This window comes from Ochotona curzoniae, unplaced genomic scaffold (assembly GCF_017591425.1).
Source record: "Ochotona curzoniae isolate NIBS_2020 unplaced genomic scaffold, NIBS_Ocur_1.0 contig_2692, whole genome shotgun sequence".
Lineage (NCBI taxonomy): Eukaryota > Metazoa > Chordata > Mammalia > Lagomorpha > Ochotonidae > Ochotona > Ochotona curzoniae.
The window spans coordinates 9,134,782-9,157,713 of record NW_024465556.1 but is presented as its reverse complement, the minus strand read 5'-3'; the positions used below and the strand labels follow the sequence as shown (position 1 = coordinate 9,157,713).

Below are 22,932 nucleotides of genomic sequence, written 5' to 3'. Positions count from 1 at the left end.
CATGGGATGTCACCTCCTCAGAGAGATTTTGTTGACCGTCTAATCTCACTTTCTAAGACATCATTTGATTTTATTTACTGCTGCTCTGAATACTTCACCTTATTCTTCTTGCTCACCCTCACTCTCACCTGATGGGAGCCATCCTAAAGCTTCAGTGGTCAGGTGGCCAGTGGTTATTTCTCCAGCATCTATTGCAGGACTAAGTATTCAAGAAAGATTCTGTTGGTTTGTCAGATATGTGAAAGTTAAGTTTAGGCCTACGGTTTATTTACTGCAAAGCAGTAGTGTTTGGATTTTATTTTTAATTTATATTCATCTTTCAGAATTGGGTTAACTTTTTGAAAATCCTCCTTAATAAAAATTTACATGCACAGTTTTGGGCATATGGTTTGAGAAGCTATGGATCTCATCCCAAGAAATTCAGCTCTAAAAGTGTAGCATAAATATTAAGAAAATCCAATTATACTATTTAGTGAAGTATCAAAAAATTAATTACTGATAGTAACAGTATGTTAATGCTTGCACATCTATGGTAATCAATTGTGTGTTGCCTGAAAAAAATGGTGCACCCTCCATAAGAGAAAAAAGACTACCCATCAATGTAGTATATTTTATTTATCTGCTGGAAGGGATTTAAGGCTTACCAAGAAAGGCTAATAAAAATACATACTGCACAGCAATTTAAAATGTATTCCAAATAGGTAAAAAAAAAAAAAAAATGATTCCAAGGAAAAAATAATGCTAAGAGCGTAAGATAGAGCCAGGAGAGAGACTCATACTGAAAATTTATGTGCTGAAATTCAACAGTCTTGCTAGAAGATAGTAACAAATTTTATTCTCAGTTTTTTAGCAGCCAGTGCAGAGGAGGAAAAAAAATCAGTTATGCCTTGTGGAGGGTCATATTTTATATGTGCTTACACATGAATGCATGTATATGTATCTTAATAGAAAGCAGCTTTCTTAAAAAAGGGAAGCTTGAATATAGTAATAAGGAATAGAGAGCTTCTGTTTCCTTTTGGCATATGCCCCCATACCTGTGATTGAAATAATCCATAAAAAATAATACTCAAAACTGACTAACACGTTGAGGTGGATAATTTAGATTTATGGCTTACTGTTATTTTTGTTAGCCATAGACCTTTGGAAAGAGGCCTCATTAAGCCAGTAAGGTAGGACCTGGGGTGGGGAGGGCAATGGTGAAGATAAAGGGGCTTCCCTATTTTTTTACAGTCCCTCTTTTTACCTCACTAAGCAGTGACACCTCCCACCACACCCTTCGCCTTTTCCAGCCTTACACACCGAGCAGACATTTGGAATTCTCTTTCCCAACTTAAAGGAGCATACACCTAGGACATTGATGAACACAAGTGGTTCCACCTACCCCTTATTTTCCTTGGATAAGAGAACATTAGGGACTTCTTTCCGCACCATTCCTCTTTGACAGAACAAATACAATAACCAGGTTCTGAGAACATTCTGTAGATTTGTGGCATTCTCAATGGGACTATAAATGGATCACATTGACAGCTTTATTTGTCATCCTTAAAGAGATTTCTTCCAGGATTTCTCTTGCTCTGGGTCAAATAAAAAATCAGAGAGGATATTTCTTATTTTACTGTGGCATGTTGTAACTTTAATAACTACAAAAAATAATTGATGCTATTCTAATTTACAAAATTTGTGCTTCATGAGGGGAGCTGATGAGTTGTAGTTTAAAGGTAAATGAGGGAAAACATCTTAGGCAACATTTTGCTTTTTGCCTGTTTATTGAGATCTTAATACAGATGCTAGAATTCTTTCACCATATGAAAGCAGAGACAATTATATTACAGTTAATGATTGAGATTTTAGAAGCTAGCATATAAAAAGACATCTCCAGCAGAATCTCCACGATCCAAAGACTAAATATCTTGAAATCTCTTCTCTCCTTTCCCTCTTTCTTTTTTCCTTCCTCACCTTATAAGCTGTAGTCTTATATATGAAGTGGCAGAAACGGGTAAAATGGGTATTGATTAGAAGCCATAGCTTTCATATCTTAATACATCCCTTATGTGGTTAAAAAGTTACTTCTCCTGATGTGAATTTTTTCACTTAAAGAACCCCTGTCATCTCCATCTACCTGCTACTGACTACTGAAAGCCCTCCTACTAATCCATTAGAATTCTCAATGCTCTTATGACTGATCACACTGTGCGTAGCATTGGAGTTTTTAAAAGCGCTAGGCTATGGGTAAATTTTTCTCACTGTATCTCTATCTGTTTGCATACTCACTTCATACACTCATACTTTCAATTGAGTCATGTTTATTGATTCCCTGTTCTGTGTCAAACAATGCTAGAATGCAACAAATTGTATCAAATATTCCCTGCTGTCATTTGGCCTAGTAGTGGAAAAACAGACGCTGAAAAAGTGACACCAGCAAGTATAAAATTGGAATTGTTCGAAGTGCATCAAAAGATACAGAGTTCTGAAAAATAAGATCAGCATGATGCCCAGGAGTCAAATTGATTGGGAATGCCTGAAGAATCTAACAGAATTCCCCTAGCTAGAGAGAACATAGGTGATGTGAAAGGTGGTAGGGAGGCACTAGGCTATGGACAACAGAATGCAAGGTGAACTACTCCAGTCCAGTGGTAGAAAAAGAGAATAACATGAAAGTTTCTTTAACCATATCAAGGAATATGCTTTAGTCCAGTTCACAAAGCAGAAATGACTCATTGCTTCCACTGGCTGGCACTGCAGTGTGGAGGAGGGATCCTGCAGGCTGAGACTTTCCAGAGCACTTGCTCACTTCTGTGGGGTGAAGTCATTTTCCATTTTCCATGCCACGCCTGCTGCAGCACAGAACTCTGAAACATACCCGTAGGAAAGGCAGAGTGGCACTGAGTACGGTGGACAGGTGAAAGATTATTGGATGGATCTGAAGAAAGGAGGTAAAAAGAGGAAACCGGATCATCAGTAAACAGCAATTTGCCTGTGAAATGGAAATGAGAGTTGGAGGGCAGCTAGAGAGAAGTAAATGAGTAATCATACAAATATTAAGCTATCTTACATTCCTAAACGTTAGGATCGACACATTCTACACAGAAGATCTGCCATTAGATACACTTGTGCCATTTGGTACATTCTAGTGCTAAACTCAAAGTGTCTTTTGTTCTGCTCTATTAAAACAAATGCAACATTTTTCCTCAATTATAAAACTTTCTTATTAAATGGTGAGACAAACTTGTGCTTGAAAAGAGAAGATGCAAAAATAAAACATCTACCTGTGCTTGCCCCCACGGTCTTTTTGCTTCCCTTCATTCCTTTGTCTTCCAAATCTGGAAAGTCTTTCTGTTGTCCGTGATTATTCAGAAAAGCATTTTCTCACTCTGTACCCCTAATCCTATGTTCAGACTTTTAGGGTGCTACTTCGACTTTTTAAAATTATTTTTAGAGTGCCCACAACACTTAAACAATGAACATTGCCTGTATGGGAATTAAAAATGTGAATAAACAGGTTTTCCTTAAGCGCCTTAAAAAATTTCTGAGAGCAAGTACTCTCCCGGATCTATGAATGCTCAAAATAAAGCCCATAAATGCAACATAAGGGCATAGTTAATGAGTCCAGGTTTGTAGAGGAGTATGCAGTGAATTCTTACTCAAGAATTTAGCAGGATCCCTGAAGGAGGTGAGATTTCACCTAGATGTTAAAAACTGAATATTTCAGGAAGCAGAAGGCTACAAATCAAGGAGTAGAGGGCAGGAAATCATACCTTGAAGGCGAGGGATAGCAAAGGAGACAGTATGACCTGAGAAGTTGTGTAGAACGTGATAAATTTACTTATTATTATAGTTCTGGTAATCACTTCTTGGTCTTTTGGTTAAGATCAAGTATATATAGTTCTTGGAGAGCTTTGTAAAAAAAACCTTTCAACACGCCCCCATAGGGATCTGTTGAGAGCTGGTAGAAGTTTTCAAGCAGTGGAGTTAGACACAGAAATTTTAGGAACAAGACTGGGATTATCTAATCAAGCAGGAAAATGATGGAGCCTGGAAGTAGGGAATAGATCAGATGGAGACCTTCGCCTGCTTGGGAAACAGTAGCTGGTGGAAGATGAATGGGAGATGGCACGGATGTTCTGGATTATAGCAATGCTTAGTACCTAAAAATGGGAAATACATATTTTTGAGTGCAAGGAATCTTGAGTGTGTACATTGTGGATAGATACAGTGATGGAATAGGAAAAGGAAGATTTACACCAAATAATCAAACCAAGAGGAGTAATAGCACCATTCATTTTAGGTACAGAAAGAAAACCGATCCGAGAGGAGGATGTTATGCCCTTCAGAGTTCATATTAGGTAGCAAGTCTTAGTAGTAAAAATGATCCATTTTCTCTATATTGTTTATATCACGCTTTTTAAAACTTATCCTATATATATGAAAGATTAATGGAGTGAGGAGAAACAGGAGAGAGCCCCTGTCTACCGTTCACTGCTAAAATGGCTGAAATAACTAGAACTGGGTTAGGCTGAACCCAGGAGCCCAGAGGTACATGCAGGTCTCCTGACTGGATGGCAGGGACCCCAAGCACACAGGCAGTCATTCTCTTTCTCAGACACATTATCAGACGTGGAATAACATGGACTTGAACTAACACTCTGTCAGCTATGGGATGCTGGCATCACAGGAGTTGGCTCAACTTGTTGTACCACAATGCCAGACTCCTTATATCATTCTTAAAAGGAAAAAAAAACTTCTATGATTTTCATAACAGGAGTATAAAATGCTTGGTTTCTTTGCAGATATGATGTACTTTCTCCTAATAATGGCATAATACCTTACTTTTACCTGACTTAACAAGAAATTCTAAACCAAATTATAATTTCAGTCATTTGAACTGTATTTACTAACACTGGTAGCATGTGCATGAGGCATTTAAGAAAGTTATGGAAAGTATGTGTTTAAAAATATACACATGAAAAATATGTTTTATGAAAAACTTTCATTTGAAGTAGTCATGATTTCCATGTTTATATTAGACTTATTTTTAATTCAATTTTTGATTACCCAAAATATTTTATATATGTATATACTTTCTTTATTTTTTATTTTTGCTTTTTTATTTATTCTTTATTTTTACTCTGAACCTTATTTTCTTTTTTAAAGTCTTCATGTATTTACTTTCACTTATTTGGAAGGGAGGAAAACAAAGACACACTGAAACAAAACAAGAGAGATCTTGCATTCACTGGTCCACTTTCCAAACGTCCTAATAGCCAGGCTGGAGCCAGGCTGAAGTTAGGAGACAGAAATTAAATCTGGGTTCATGTACATCAGTGGTAGGTACCCAACCTGAGCACTCACCATTGTCTCCCGAACATTAATAGAAAACTGGAATTAGAATCTGGGCCAGGAATTAAACCTAAGTACATCAATATGGGATTTAATTAATCTTTTGAACCTACCTCCAATTTCTAAGGTAAAGAATCAGAACAAATAAGTATGTTTGGGCCCAGCACGATGGCTCAGTAGCTAAATCCTCACCTTGAATGTGCTGGGATCCCATACGAGTGCCAATTCATGTCCCGGCTGTTCCACTTCCCATCCAGCCTCCCTGCTTATGGCTGAAAAAGCAATAGAGGATGGTCCAAAGCGGTGGGATCCTGTACCTGCATGGGAAATTTGGAGGAAGCTCCTGGCTCCTGGCTCCTGGCTTCGGATCAGCTCCGCTCTGGCTTGGGGCCACTTCGGGAGTGAACCCAGTAAATATAGGATCTTGTCTTTGTATCTCTGTAAATCTGCCTTTCCAATTAAAATAAATAAAGCTGTGAAACAAATAAACAAATATCTTTGCAGTAAACTAAATGTCTTTTCACATATCTCCTGATCTTATCATGAGTAAAGTCCCTTTGATTATCTCATACTGTCACTTTCCCCTGGGAGGTAAGGGAAATGAGCCTTAGTGAGATTAAGAACTTCAAGTTCACTCCAATGAATCTTAGAAGTTGGATTCAACCCCAGGTACTTGATCTTCAGAGGCAATTGTCAGTTAAGCCTACTTTTTTTTTCTGAGCAGCTGGAATTTGTACAAGGATTTATAAATGGCACATAGTTAACTCAGATAGCTTTTGTACTGATGAGCAATAATCACTGAAATAAACTAATATTGTTTAAGTTGTGTTCTTTCTTCTTGATGATGAGACATTTCATGCTTGTATCTCTTTCCTAGGTTTTATAACAATCAAGCAGTACGTGAAAAGGGCCTCTTCATCAAGCATTCTTGATTAAATTATGAAAATGGAATTGAAGCTCTGTTTCCCCATTCATGTGGTAAGTAATTATTAATTTGGATAACAGAGTGGGCTTTCCCTTTTATAATTTTCTTACAATGTATAACAAAGAAATGAAATGCTTTCAATGTTTTGGTGCAACTTATGTATAATATAGAGGTTTGTCTCCAAAATGTTACATAAAAATATTAAAAGGGTCCATGTCTTAGCTCACTAGTTGGACTTTATAAATTTAAAATTTCAAGTATCCCAACACATTTATGAGTTTGGATGACTATGACACCTCTTCTAACCATTTTCTACATTATTTTATACAAAAAAATTGGCATGTGCACTCAGGAAAATCATGGACCCAGACAAGGATGATTTAGAAATGGCAAGTTGCTGAGCAATATTTTTCTTCCTCCCAAATGCCCTGGCTGGAAGCATCTGTGCCGTCTGGCCTGCATAATGACTGCTTTTAATTGGAAGAATGTATTATTACTCCATAAATGATTAGAACTATAGTTTATCCCAAGTGAACAAAATCAGCTTTTGGAAAAAAAAGGACTGGCGTTATTGAGATTCCCCTCCTCCAGGGTCGTGTGTCTGAAGGACTCATGATGGTTTAGAATGAACAGCTGACTTTCTTTTGTCTACTCCTAAAATCATTTCTTACTTTCGTTTTACATTGTAGTTTGGCTTTTTTTTTTGTATGTTTATATGGTCTAATGCATATTTGAAAGAAAAATCTCTATAGGCAGCTGTGAGTATTGTAAAATTTCATTTATTCCAGTGAATTAGGGAGGTGGGCATATCTGAATTTGTGGCAGTGCTGAATTATGGATTACTTTTAAACAAATGTGGCTTTTATTACCTTTAACTACGTAAAGTAACTTCCACAAAACATTACAATGTTGAAGTCCTTAGGAGACCTGTTATAATAAATCATATGAACATGTTATTAGCATATAGATTGGATATATGTTGGAGCTTGTAAAATGCCTGGGGTTCCTTGAAAATTGTTTATTTTGCTTTTAAGAAGTGTACGTTAAGACTGAAAATAAATGTATAAAATACCATATATTATCTAACTATGAATAAACTGTTTACATAGTACAAGTAAACATTAGTCCAGTTTATGAGCAAATTATCAAAAAACTTTAAATAAATGTATTGTATTGAAGTCCCAAGTTAATAAGATATTACCATGAGTGGATAAATAACTTAGAGAACAAAACTTTGTTGATCTTTCTCTCAATATGGATATTTATGCTAATGAATCATGATCCCATTGACACTATTAGTCCCCAAAGTAATTGCTTATCTGAAGAACTTCTGTCTTACAAGTTTCATTAATTAAATCCATTTATGTTTTATGCACACATTTCAAATTCTCAAGTCCTTTTTTCATATGCTAAATTCAAATATGTTCACGTAATAATACCTTTCATCAATGCTTCAGTCTTTCATTTGAAAGGAACTTTCAGAATAGCTATATGCATAATGTACTTCTACTATCAATATTTTAGAAAACTCAACCCACCAAATGTTTATTTTTTAAAGTTTTCTATTTATAATGGTGATCACTATCCTGAATTATATCCATTAGTCTAATTAATTCAGTGATTTTTTTTTATATTGTGATTTTGCATGTCAGTTTTTAACATCTAAAAGGCCTTTCAAATCAAGCAACCTTTCAAGGCACATGGGTTTTAACTTATTGGTCTTTCCAGAGAATTGGAATATTACAAAAATATGAAATATGAAGCAAAAATAGTCCAATTTTAATATGTACTTAAAACAGAGTGTAATTCACAAAGTTAAAGAGGCTATATAAGTATAGTTTCTTGATTTTTTTAAACATTTGAGAAGTTGAAAGTTAACATATGAATTTTTGTAAATGTCTACATTAGATCCAAATGGTAAAAATCTTAAGTGTGTGAAAAAGGTGCTGAAGCGAGGACAGTAAAAGACGCAGAGGAGCAGGCCAGAGTGGATGAGGGTCCAGATGCTCCATGCAGATGAGTGCAGCGCTTAAAGTCCAAAGCATGACAAGATCAGATACTGGAAAAGGACAAAGCTTTGGAATCATGCGTAATTAAACTATCTCTTTGTACCTTTTGAATGCTCATCTAGTCAAGAGTGTATTTAATTGTATTCCCCTTTGCAAAAAAGACATATTTTGTAAATAGGTACAAATTCCAGTCTCACATTCTATCTGAATCATAAAAGAGTGCATATGATATTCTATAATCATCTGAAGTATGACACTTTGTTCCTTTTTAGCTCCACTAGATAATAGTATACTTTTATTAATGTGGAATTATATTGTAGGTATAAAAAGAAAAGCAATCTTTGGTACCCTGAAAAACTCATACATCTTATGAGAAAACAAACAAATTTCATTCAATTAAATCTTACTGATTCGTTTAAGCAATGATCTATGTAAAGTCTAATATCAATAGCCTCCTAAAAAGACATCATTTTCTTTGTTGCTAGGATTGCCCAAAGGAAACATTTCTTCTCATTTAGAGAAAGTAAAGATAAAGTACTTGTATTATTATTTGTATAAATTTTTAATACTGAATAACATATTAGTGTTTAGTATAATATTGATTCGCAATGTAATATTCCTCCATAATGGCAAACTAATTGGCTAAAATTAAATCAGACAGATTCAAGAACCCTGAGAATAGACCATCTAACACTTGCAATTTTTTTTCATTAGTTTCCAGAATTTGTATTAAGATGAAATTAATCTGTCAAATAAAAGGCCGCTGAACAATAGAAGTTATGTGCAATATGTCATATGTACCTCCCTTCCTTCCCACTGTTCCATCCCCATGCTGTGATATAAGACTTAAAGGTGAGGAAAGAAGAGCAGATAAAATTCATAGTTTAACAGTGTTTGAGAGTGAGGCAGTTAACATGCCTTCCAGGTCTGTAACTATCTGTAGACTTCAGACATTTGGCCTAAATCCCTTGAGACAGTTTCCTAAAGTCCTGTTACTCCAATAATAGTGACATCCTGGAGTTTTTGAGGAAATAAATTGAAGGTTCTCCGTAAGAGTTGGCCCTCAAAACTATTACTATAGAATCTTGCGTACCAAAAGCAATTCAGTGATTCGGCTAAGCCAGCTCAGCACAATTCACCATGCCTGACTGCTAAGTCATCTGCTTGGGGTGACCGATTTTTAGCTATCTTTACAAGTAGACTGATCCACTTAATACTTGACTAGTCTAGTTGGCTCATGGGCAGGATGATACCAAAGTTCACGGGACACTACTTGATGTGTGTTTTCTCAGAAATGGAAGAAAATAGAAAAAGACAAATAAAAAGTAACCAACAGCAGCAGATAGCTATTACTTTTTAACTTCTGTGGTTAGTAAAGCTTCAGGAATTTTCAGGTGATCATGCTTTCACTGTATAAAATAAGCAGATGTTTGGGCAATTGGCTGGAAACTAGGATCTCCTGGTTAATAAAAGATCCCAATTAGTAGGTTATTTGATACAGGAATATTACCAACTTCAAAGCCAGTTGAATGTCAAAAAACAGTTTTAACTTAAACTGTCTTAAGGCAGGAAATGCCTTGCTTAATTTAAGAGTTTTAAGGTCCAAGAGTCCTGAATTTCATCCTTATCACCCTCAAGCTGTGTGACCTTGACTAATTCTCTTGACTTCTCTGAGTTTACGTCTCATCTGTCTAATGTATGTAAAATTACCTCACAGTGTTGTTGGCAGAATTAATCGACGTAAAGCATTTGCCAAGCATTTGCAGTGACTGAACGGTAGCAGTTATTATTTTCTTCATTATGGGTGCCTTAACTCTAAAGTCATCTTTCAGTGCATCTCTACTTATTTTCAGGTTGTTATCAGCGCCTTCTGTTCTCATGATAGAGAATGCTAATGATGGTATGCAGGTACTTTTATTAACAAAAGAAATTGAAATTATATCCTCAAGAAAAGAAGAAAACTAGGGGCCAGTGTTGTGACACTGCCATCCCAGACAGGAACACCAGCTCTCAAGTCCCAGCTGCTCTGCTTCCAAACCAGCTCCCTGCTAAATGTGTTAGGAAGACAGTGGGGGGTGGCCCAAGTACTTGTCCCCCTGTCTCCCACAAGGGAGATCTAGATGGAGTTCTAGGCTCCTGGTCTCACTCTGGCCTCAGCCACAGCTATTGGGGGCATTTGAAGAATGAACCAGCAAACTGAAGAGTTCTTTCTATCTCTCTCTCTCTCTCTCCTCTCTTTTTCCTCTCTCTCTCATTCTTCGCCACTATGATTTAAAAATCTTTTTAAAAAACAAGAAAAAAAAGAAAATTGACATATAACACCTGGAATTTCCTAGTGAGAATTTCTATAAGGAGAAGTCAAATTTCTGAAATTAAGAAATGAATGACATACACATCTTTCTGACATATTTTAATATAGTTGATAATCCAGTTTTTAATTAGCACCTAATTATAGTAGAAATTTCCCCAGGTAAATGTCATAACCTACTTTGGAGAAGAAAATGGTACTGTCAGTGGGAGCCCCTGTAGTGAATTTTGACGCTTTTTTGGCTCCAATTTGCTGTAAGCCAAAAGAGCTCTAAGATGGAAGGGAGCTGCTGCACAACCCAATCATTATGATGTCAAGGAAGGTGAAATACTACCCATGAAGTTTTCTACAATGCTTGCTTTTTGGGAATGTTTTGAAGACTCCTGGTATGTGTGGATTTCCAATTTTTAACACCAGAATAAACTTGTAATTCCCTTTGTCATAAGCTTTTGGAAGTACCCTTATAAGAAGGCTAAATTTGTCTTTCATCACTCTTTTTATTTTTCCAATTTCTCTAATCTTTAGAGTAGACTGAACTTTGTGTTTGTTTCCACCATTCTTACGTTTTAAAGTACACTTTCAGTTATGCAAATCTCATGCCCTTCAATGTTCTTTGTGGTCTGCTTTAACTGCTTCCATGTCCCTGCCCTCAAACGGCAGAGAGATGCCTGAGAGGACCAGCTCCACATCATCGGAGGCACTTGTTTAATTCCGCAACCCAGAGCTTTTAGTCTATTCCTTAACAATAGATGCTTGGCATTCCCAAACCTCAGTACTTACTTTTCATCATATATCCATAACTTTAATTATAAATATATATAGACTCAACACTTGATGATGTGGGAATAAATTTTTATTGAATTCTGTCCTCCAGCCAATCTTAACTATGTGTGGTTAGAACTTCAATGTTTTTACATCTGCTTTTGAACTGTTGTCTCTCATTAATTCCTGGCTCATATTCATTAACTTAGGACAGTTGAACTATCAGTTTTAATTAATGTAATTGATTTCTTTCATTCCACTTTTGCCCCTACACTCTCTACAGTGACGTGTAAGCCAAATCATTTTGCTGTTTACCTGGAAACCCTCCAGTGGTTCCATGTGTCCTGCAGAGTGAGCCAACCATGACCTCTCTGTCCTGGCTCCCTGGTGTGTGCCTCCTTAGAGGGCTGTCAACATCAGACCCTGTGCACTTGCTGTGTTCTCTGATTCTTCCTCTGTGAATCCACATAATTTGCTTTCTCAACTTCCTCAAATCTTTGTTCAAATGTCATCTCAATAAGACCTTTGCTCACCACCCTTCTGAAAAATACAATCTTTGTCCTCACTTCCTGTTTCCATTCCCTGATTTAATCCTCCCCTCACAAAGATGCTTGCCTCCCTCTAATAAATAATACAATTTAGTCATGTTTACAGCCCATCTGCTTCCCTTAGGACACAGACTACATGATGGCAGTGATGTTTTGTTAGTTTTGACCTGTATATCCTAAGCACCTACTCTAGTCTCTGGTATGCACTTTTGTAAATATTAAATTGAATTAAAGTAGAATTTCACTCTGACTGACCTTGTTCTTTTTCCCACAAAGTCTTAATTTGGTTTCCTTTAGTTGAACATTATGGTGTTCTGCCTTTATTATTGTCCCTCGGGTAAACTTTGAGCCCCTCTATCCTGTGTTAGATTTAGGAGACAGAGTGAGCAGTTGGCTTGTGCTTCCTTTTGACCACTGAGAAGCTTTAGCTGGGACAAATTTGTATTATAGCCATATTTCTTTCTCTTATTTTTCCTATTGTACAAGAAAACTGATGTCACCAAAATGGTGAATTGACTGATGATTTCCTGATCAGATATTCCTGAGTAAATCCTAATGCTAGAAGAGGTAGACATAGATAGAAATGCCAACTTCCACAAATAGTTAAATACAAAGATTAATTTCTTCTGAACCTAGCACACTTATCTTAGCATATATGCTCCTAGTATAAATATTAGGGCCTTAAACCTGATTCAAGAAAATACCTCTCTCCTGATGATAAGAAAGCCATAAATACAGTTCATGACCAAGGATTAGTCACTGTTTATTGTGGCTCGTGACATATGATACATGGAAGAGTTTTGGTCATATTTCAGACATCTCCAACCAGCCATTTATCACCTCGTAGTGCAAGAAGATGGGGTATTTCTGTATTAATGGTCTCTATAAAAGGAAATGAGTGGAGAAATGTCTGATATGTTTTATCTTTGGGAGTCAAAAGAAAGTTGACATTGTTAAAAATGTGCTGAGTGAGGTACAGGTTCTGCACAAGCAGGTCTTCTAAATAATAAGACTATAAAAAGGGGGATAAAAGGAAGAGGATGAAGAATAAAGGAATCATGTTCTGCATTGCTTAGTTCTCCCTTATGCCCTTGCATGGCATTTCTGGATGCAAGCTGAGAAACAGGAGCTTGATTTATCTGGAAAGCCCATGACACTTTGAGCCGTAGGATGACCTTGAGACCTGGCTGCTGATTCACAGCCATGCTGCTGTTCCAGTACAGGAGCGGTAATACTGCAGGTGAGCTTGATGCAATATGCAGAGACTCAACACACCTGCCAACCCCACCGCCATGTTAATGCTACTTTCCTATCTCAATCTGTAATTGAGAATGAAACAAAGCTCAGAGCATGTTAATAACTTGCACTTGATTAAAAGATTCAAATCCACATTCCTTTCATAACTGCTATGTTTGTGCAAATGAAAGATAAAATCCTTTGGGAGACAACTTTAAAATGAGACTGAGGTTTGAAACACCCAAGAACTTTCTTGAAGCTAGTGGGAGTGAGAGTAAGCCACTGAAATATTTTTACCACAGCAAATAACTTCTGTGATGCTTTGCAGAATTCTGAAGACATCATTAAGAATTAAATAAAAAAGGCTCAGCTTGGTTCTGAGAATGCTTCAACAGGCAAAAAAATATATATTAGATGCAAAGGGTGTTGAACCTGAATTAGTACAAATATTATTAATTTAATGTTCATACTGCACTTTATGGATTATAAACTGCTTAGCAATAATTTTATATATTTTTCCTCACAGCACTGTTGTAAAATATATCAGCATTTTATTTTTCTCATTTTATAGATGAGGCAACCTTTATAATCACTTTATATAATAAGTGATGTATTTCTTTACTGTGCATATTGGTTAACTGGTAAATGATTAATTTATGTCTACATGAACTTCATCATGCACAGTATTTATTTTAGTGTGAGTTGGTATTTATTTTGCCTGCAAAGCCTTACAGTATCCAATTATAAATGCATGTTTTAAAGGCAATAAAGCAGCCACCAGCAGTTAACGAAACATTAACTCAGAGATGTTAAGTCCATAGTAAATTCTGAGTTCTGGTATTTAAATCAACCATCCTTCCCCACCCATCTCCACACTCCCAGTGCTCTATTTCATGTGCATGAGAAATGGCTTTCCTATAAAAATGACCATGTGGCACCTGGGTAGTGACGCAGAGAAGATATATTGGGAATTTCAGAGTTGAGAATACAAAGTGCAGTAATTTATAATTACATTTGATAAGAGTGGAAAAGTAAACAGACTTGATCATTAATGTCTGATCATTATATCTGTGGAATAATATACAGTGGTAGGCCTGTTGCTTCTTTTTCTTTGTGCCTTCATCATCTCTTCCTTTCCTTCTTCTTTCTTTCTTTCTCTCGCTCTTTTTTTTTTTTTTTGTTTTGCCTCAGTGAGTTGGTTGCTTTGTATACTTGGATGGAGATGTATAACTGATCCCATGCAAGTGGTATTCTAGGATTAATAAAAAAGGACAATGTTTCCTACAGTAGTTAGTATTGATTCTTCCAATGGAAGTATGTTGATCTGTAAGCAAAACCCTTCTCCCAGTGTGTGTGACACCTAGTATTCAAGGTTCTCAACATATTTCCAGAGCCCCAAACCAGCAAGCACTCCTCCAACATCATTCTGCTACTTTAATCTTACAATATGACAAAAGCACCCAAGAGTTCATTCCGTTCTGTCAAAATTGTTAAAATGATTAGAAATATTCTTTCCCTTTGTGATTATTTATAATATATAGTTCTTGATCATGTACACATCCTAAGGTCACTTAAATGTGGCCATAGAACTAAGATGTTTAAAATGTTGATACAGAGCATCCTTGCCCTAGTTTTACAACCAAAAGCTTCTGATAAAGTCTAAACATTGGTGCATTACCTGTCAAAGGCAAATGATTTAGAACATATTGCATGTGCCAAAGATATAACCTCTTTCATCATCCAGAAACTCTTTCAAATTTCAAATGCATTTCTGAAGCCAGGAAGTATTTATTAATACAGAAAATGCTCTAATAAAAATTTAATGAAAATTTTTGTATTATTATTAAAACTTTGTGCATGATGCAATATGAAACTCCTTACATAACATTGACCAACCAGACAATACACTGTTAGGTAATATTTTTTTCATCTGTGTTATTTTCTTTTGAGCCCATTAGACAGCATCTACTTAAGGCATAAAGGTTTATAAAAACAGATTTTTTTAATAAGGAGTCTTATTTCAGAGAAACATCACTGAAACTTAGGAGTCAGTTATGAAAGAAAAAACAGGAGTTACTACTCCAGTTTTCAGTTTCCTAACTCTGAATTAGAAACATAATCCGGGCTTGCACAGTGGGGATTATGTTCATGTAATAAAGACTTTTATATTATATTTATAAATAGGGATAGTTTAGCCTTCTTGTTTTTAAAAAAAGAACTGCTGTTATTTTTAAAAAATACATATATGATTAAAAAGAATCATTTCAAACATTAGAGTATCTCAAATGTGTGAAATATAAAAATTTCATTCTTTGAAATATCTCACTAATATCCAAACACAATTCCATTATAGCTTTCCTTCCATGTCACAGTTCCACTGCCTTCTACTCCTAAACTCTCCCCAGTCTGTGACTTTTTCAGTAGCACTTTTTCTTCTCACACACGTGTACTTGACCCATAATGGAAGCTTCCAACTAGAAGCATCGTTTCACCAGAGACTTCTTTGTCCTTAGTGGATTTACATGGAAACAGTAAATACCACAAAGAGTTGAATAAACAGAAAGCCAGAGAAAATCATCTTCCACCTCCTCTTGCTCTACCATGCTCTCAAAAGGTGTAAGACACGTGTGACTGTCACTTTGCTGCGAATATTGGGCTTGATTCCCAGGTTCTTAAGTCTTGTAATCCCAAACTCATTGTTGCGGGATTTCTGTTTTCATCGATTGTCATCTTTGTATGCAATTCTGTTAGCTTTTGCCAAAAAGAAATATTTCAAAGGCCCAGCATTTTAGCACATTAAAAAAAAAAAAAGAACTATTTTGAAACAGACTGCTTTTAAGGAGAAAATGGAAAACAATGTTAATGCTAAATAGAAACAGCATGTTCGCTTTTAAAGAGGTAAGTTACATGCAATCAGCGTTCATGGTTTTCAGAATGGCTAAAGCTAAAATTGAGGTTTGTTTCTAGATAAAGTCAGCACTGCATTTACATGATTATTACCTTACATTGCTATGCAAGCTAATAACTAGTATTTCAGCCTGAAATTTCAGCATATGGTATACATTGAACTCTAAAGTTGTTATGAGTAAGCACTCATGTGCATCACAAGTTGATTTATTCAGTAGTGAAGGTATAGAAAGAGGAAATTCAAAATGGTAAAGATGGAAGTGTCCTTCTGGGCACTTGATAGGATAAGAAGACCCTGACCCAGGAACTTAAGTCTTGGACCATCTAGCAAATGTGTCCCTGGAGGGACAAGGTGGCCTTAGCATGTCATGGCATTGAGTGTCAGCCATTTACACCTTCCAGCTTATTCCCAGACTTACTAGGTGACTGGATCACTGATTACAATTCTGCTTCCCACATGCTTACATGTATCTCTGCACCTCTAGAGAAAAGCTACAATAGCCATTCAGTACAGCTCATTAGCTTGATGGAAAAAAAATTAACATATTGGCATCCTGCTATAGAAGAACACTCTAATTAATGTGCATGTTACCAATTATCATTTTAGAATCATGCAATTCTCAGCCATACCTACAGAGGTAGAAATTCTGTTTCTAGACCATGAGACTAGAGAGTCACTTCTCATTCACAGTAGCTTATAAAATATAATCATCTCTATACATGCTATCACACTGTCTTCCCCCAAAGGAAAGAGAACTAAAATTGTAAGAAATTATAATTGATTTAACACTGTCGTTGTGCAGGTTCATCTAGCCAGCAAATAATCAGAGACGAAATTAAAATTCAGGTCAAATAGATATCATTTCAACTAAACTTGTGTCTTTACTGGAAATATACTACCAGCAGTACAAGTCCTGACTGGGAGAAACAGATTAGCGTTCCCTGACTACATCGATCTTGTTGTCTATTTCCTTTAACAGTCTAGACCCAAATCCCACATCCAAAGAATGAGCGTGCTCTGCAGCTGACATTCTTCTCTCCACAGATATAGGAAAACCTGGCCTGATCATTTAGTTGCGTGTCTATTGTGTATAGATTTATATACATGCATGTTGGTGTATATGTGTGTATATATATATATACAGATATGAGTCTAATTTTAAAATGAAGTATAAAACAAAGACATTTTGTTCATAGTGAGCCTTATGGAAAAGAGCAGAGACCCCATAGCTATTTTACCTAACAGTTTCAGAATAGTGTTCATATATCCTTATTTGGTCTGCATATATAATCATTGTAAGACCAGTTCCAACTACTAGGTTTTTCCAAGTATATGCTCTTCCTGTTTACCTATAGCTAATTTATTTTGGAGGTAAAAGAGAAAGAAATGAGGGCACTCCTGACTGGTCATAAATCTCCCAAAACCTGGCTCAAATATTTGAGATTTTGACCATGCATATTAGGTGTCAGTAACATCATATTTCGTATCCCAGGGATATAAATTTTAGGGTAACATTTGTTTCCATTTAAAGAATGATGGACATGAAGTGGTATTTATTAAGCCATTTTGATCCAGTTCGATCATTTTTCCATCTTCAATAAACTAATTTTGCTTAAACTAGCTCAAATATTTAAGACCTTTAAGAGAAATACCAGTACTAAAGATGAAATTGTGTAACCTACATTTGGGACAGATTTTGGTGGTTAGCATCCCTTCTTACTGTGAAGAAATTCTTCCTAACATAGCTCAACTCTTACCCAAAATGCTTTGTACTTCTTTTATGTATACAATATAATCTTAAGTTGTTTCATGTATTCATGATCCTCTTACCCTTTTAATGTTTGATTCAAATCTGTGATCTTTTCACACTTCTGCAGGCTCCCAGGTTTCTCCCACTTCTGTGTTTCCCCATGTGGCCTCCTTATCAGTGAAAGCCTCATCTTAGTTGTCAGCATTGCCCTCCAGGACAAATAACACCAAGGGTGTTGCCGTCCTCCTGATTTCAATGCTTTAGTCCAATTAATTAGTGCAGGATTTTATTTTTCTAGAAATTCTTCAGAAATGAAGTAGCCATTAAAAACCAAAACACAAGAGCAAGGTATCTCAAGAAGACTCAAATAAAGTGAATGCTAAAAATTCTAAAGGAGAGAGGAGTCCTCTCTCAATTGCTGATTTGAATGGAAACACGGAGATGAGCTAAATGACCTCTTGATACTTCCCCCAGCTATGTGATTTTGTGATAATCTTAGCTTCCAGCATCTCATTTTCTCAAAACACTGGAATGTAATCTGCCCTGAGATACAAGAGTATTTAACAGATGAAAACCTTTTAATGGATGAAACATTCTGCTTGTTTTCAGGAAAGTGATTTTCTTAACAATTACTTATTCAAGGCAACCTTTATTGTATCATTAAATCCAAAAACATAAAAGAAAAATCAGCAAACATTCTATATCATGATGTGCAATCTTCCTTGACTTGTCTTTGTGATTCTTCATTACTAACATTTATTCCTATTGGGCTGGTTCAAGGATTCGTGAACTTTTTTTTAACACAGATTCCTTCTCGTTTCCTGCACTGTGGTTGTTTCTGTTTAAACAGGAGAGTTTTGTTAGCATCCATGGATACTTTGCTTCCAAGTGGAGCTACCTTGAGAGCAGGGTTGCCATGGAGCAAATTGCATCTGACAAAGCTGTTTGGTAAAGATTAGCAGTCGTCAGATTAAGCAGTCCTTGAGCTTGCCATTTAATCCACCATTACTGGGTTTGTGTTCTAAGCCTATGATGATGTTTAGGAGCACAACAATTAGGTTATTAGTTTTCATTGCTTTTAACCAGCCATTTCTAAACCAGTGGAAAATTTAGAAACAATTCCTACAATTAAAATGTGACAAATGGACCTCTGATATATCATATACACATGCAATATATCTGACTCTAGATTCACATACTAATATTATGAGTATTAATTACATTAATAAAACTAATGGTGATTATGAGAGTGTTCCATAAAATCCAGCTATACTAAGCCAATCTCTAGCAAAACTTTGTATATATTATTTTTATTAGCTCATCATAAGAGTCCTTTAGAGTTACCGAAATAAAAATGGTAAATTATGCACATATTCTCAGACATTTTTTCTAATGTTGACTTTGACTGACCATGAATAAATTTATAACTAGTTGTTCAGCATTCAGTTGAATATTTTTTCTGTTGTTTAGTACAACTGCAGTTTGGGTGATATAGAATAACACAGAAAACAATAGCATTAATCTTGACTGGTAGAAGCCATGTTTGTATAGTGACACAAATATAAATGTAAAGCAAGCAGAAAAAATGCTATGTATGCTCTTTTCTGAGCTTGAATTTGTTAGAAAATATTTAACTCTTTTGTCGTTTGGTAACTTTTTTACTGTATGTACTGTAAATGCAGAAAGAGTTATGCTGGGGTCAAAAAGGATTTTGAAGTTTCATTGTGAATTATTTTTCATAAATATATTAGTTCCTCAGGTAGTTGTACAAAACTGAACTTACTACAATATTCAGGAGCCATAAAATATAGGATTAATGTTAAATCTAGACTCGCATGATGTTGATCAGCAAATACATGGCCCAGATGCTTGAACCCCTGCACTCATATGGGAGACCAGGATGAAGTTCCTGGCTCCTGGCTTCAACGTGGCCCAGTCCCAGCCATTGCAGCCATTTGGAAATGAACCAATAGACAAAAGGTCTCTCTTTATGTCTGTTCCATCTCTCTCTCTCTCTACATATATATAAAAAACTGCCTTTTAAATAAATAATAAGTAAATATTTTGAAACACTTCTAGAACTAAAGATTCCAGAGGTTGAAATGGACATGAAAGCTTCTGACAACTGGATCACTTTCCAGCCACCAAGGGTATCTGAAATCTCCTGGTCTCCCAAGTTCAGAATGTTTATTTGACAAAAATTCCTTGAATTGAGCATGAGGTATCTTTCTGTAAATTCCACTTGCAGGGCTCAGACATAAATTTGGGGCACTGAAATGTTGACTTCCTCTATGATGTCATAACAAAAACCTTTAATAAACGTTATCATTTCCTGTCACTTCTGACCTTCAACAGCCTAGTCACTTTCCTCTGAACATACTCAGATGTTTTTTAATGTTTTTGAACTCTGGGTACAGTCTGGTTACCACATGACAAAACACAATTAACAATGGCCTATGCTAGTTTCTTTTTTACTTAACACTGAAGTTACTGTGGTGACAGCTATATTATAATATCACCTGAAGGTCCTAAAGTACTTCTTTTCAAATATCCACCTGAAGACTTATGTCTTTATCCTGCGCCTGCCTACTTGGGTTTTTACCTTTTTGTTTTGCACCTCCATGGTAGATTTTACATTTATTTGTGTGAATGTTGACTCATTAAGTTTGTCCCCTCCCAACAACTTCAAAAGTTTTTTGTTCAATTACAGTGTAGTGTATTATAATTATGTCACCTCCTGTGAATTCTAATTTTGTCTCATTTGCAAATTTGACTAACATACTTTCTACTTACTTACATGCCTGTGCTTTTTTTTGTTTTTAATGTTGACCGTAAGAAGGCTGGTAGTCAGCATCATAAATGTCCTAGACTGACATCCATTTTTCTCCTTTGACTATAGACATTCAATAAATTACCAACATCCTAATTTCTACCTGTCCACAAGGGTGCTATGTGATACCTTAGGAAAATACCCCCTAAAGATCCAGATACTTTAATCCCCTCGATTTGGTTAATCTTGTAACTCTCCTAGGGAAAGCAGTCATGTTCCTGTTCTGATCTGTTTGTAGGGAGTCCTCTTCTGGCTGGATGTCAATTTTGCCGTGGTTGGTTTGAGGCTCACTGATTCATAGGTGTTCAGAGAGTGCCTCCCTCAGAGTTACCTTAGCCAGTCATTTGTGTTCATTTCCTGCAAGGTAGACACCAGTGTTTCAGTACATTTAATTTATAGCAAGGACCTAAACTTATCCCCTGTTCCCAGCACATGGCATGACATCTGCAACGTAAGAATTAGGCTGGTATTTTTAAGAATCAAAATATGACATTTTTTAAAATGATTATCTACCAGGTTTTAGAATTGTATATAGAAATTATATGTCTGAAGGCAAAATTCAGTTATGCAGTACAGTAGAACTGTGAATTGAACAGAACAGCAACTCCTACATCTGACCACATGCCACGCCCACTTGCACTCTTGCGAATTGTCTTCGTGTTGTTGTAAATGACATTCTCTAGGTTTCCAGGGAGGGTATTTTCATTTCTGCAGAAAACTTTGAGCCCCTATTTTCCTTTGAGGCTCAGATACAACTGTAATTTCATTGGTTGGTAAAAAGAGTGGAAAATGTAGCACATTAAGGAAAATAATAGGAAGGCAAAGTGGTGGGTTGAAGAAGAGTGGGAGGGGAGTTTCCATTTGGTGCCTAGAAGTCCCACCCCACCATCACTGTAGCACTGGAGTCCCACTGCTCCCCTTTTTCTGTCCAGGTACCAGCTCTGCTAGGACTGACCCCTTTTCCGCTAGCATTTTGATCCCCCTTTAGCAACCTCCTTAAGAATTTTTATACCAGAACACAGCAAGGGGCTTTTAGTGTAGCAGTCTCCAAAAACAAACAGAAAATGATGATGACTAAGTTTCATGTATTAGTAAAATCATGATCATCGATTTAAATTATTCAAATAACTACAGAATCACCAGCATTATCTCTCTGACTCAGAGTTTCCACCATTTCTAAATTGAATTTGAAATATTAAATTCTAAATGGGAAATTGAAATATTAAGGTGGCAGCTCTCACCAAAGTTTTGGGAGGTGTTTAGATTGTGAAGCATATTATTAAACTCTACCTTGAAAGGTAGAGAGGGAAAGATTTCCAATGTTTTGATTCACTCTACAAACACCAACTGGCTCAAACCAAACCAGGAACCTGGAATTCATTCCAGAATGGTACCCAACCGTAGATACTCCCTATGGGATGTAGATATCTGAAGAGGTGTCTTAGCCGCCACACTAAACACCTAAGCAGCTAAGCACAGGTGTTTTGGCTACTGCACTAAACACATCATGTACTCTTTTTTTTTTTTCTTTCATGCTCACTTCTCTCTCAGCAGTAGCAGTCTATCATTTCCATTCCAAACATTATTCTTTCCTTAACATAGACAAAGAAAATTTGTTGTCTTTCTCTTCCATCCATGTTATTCTGATCACTAAGCTGAAGGTCCATCTTTTTTAGGGAATATTGTGCTTCTTGATCTTGCAAAGAAAGAAACCGAACAAACACTTGCAAATATCCTGAAAAAAAATTTTTAACCAGTCTCAGATAATAGGAATTTGCTACTTTCCTGCCTAAATGACTACCCTCCATTAATGTTTGCCAGGCCAATTCATTCAAATCAGACCTTGAACCAAGAGCTTATACGTCTCAAAAAGGACAGCCTTGTATACGCAACAGTCATGTTGCATCACTCCTTTGTCTTTCACCCTGCTCTGTACTACATTAAAGTATCATTTCTGAGGGTGTGTGACGTAATGGTGAAGACACCCTATCGAAGGGAGATGCTGCAGTACAGTATGCATTACATCAGCACTGAGGTTGTCCACATCCTGGAATGGGAGTTCAAGACCTATCTAATTCCTACCCAGCTCTGGGTCAATGTGCCTAGTAAACAACAGATGATGAGTCAAATGCTTGAGGTCCTGTCACCCATGTAGGAAACCCTATTGAATTCTTGGCCTTGATCTGGCCCAACCCTGGTACTTTTCAGCCATTTGAGAAATGAACCAGAAGAGATACCTCTTTGTCTCTCAAATAAATGAATGAATCTGAAAGTCTTCATCCTGCCCATACTTGTTTCCCTCATATTGTCTAGGGACTT

At 36.3% G+C, this 22,932-nt stretch overlaps 1 protein-coding gene across 1 annotated transcript in view; it reads left to right on the top strand.

Annotated features, from left to right (window-relative positions):
• The window catches only part of RHOBTB1 (Rho related BTB domain containing 1), a 123,832-nt gene that overhangs the window by 8,224 nt on the left and 92,676 nt on the right, over positions 1-22,932 (top strand). Inside the window, exon 2 of the mRNA XM_040975816.1 lies at positions 6,215-6,315. The gene's annotated coding sequence lies outside the window, so the exon portion shown is untranslated. The remainder of the gene's footprint in view (positions 1-6,214; positions 6,316-22,932) is intronic.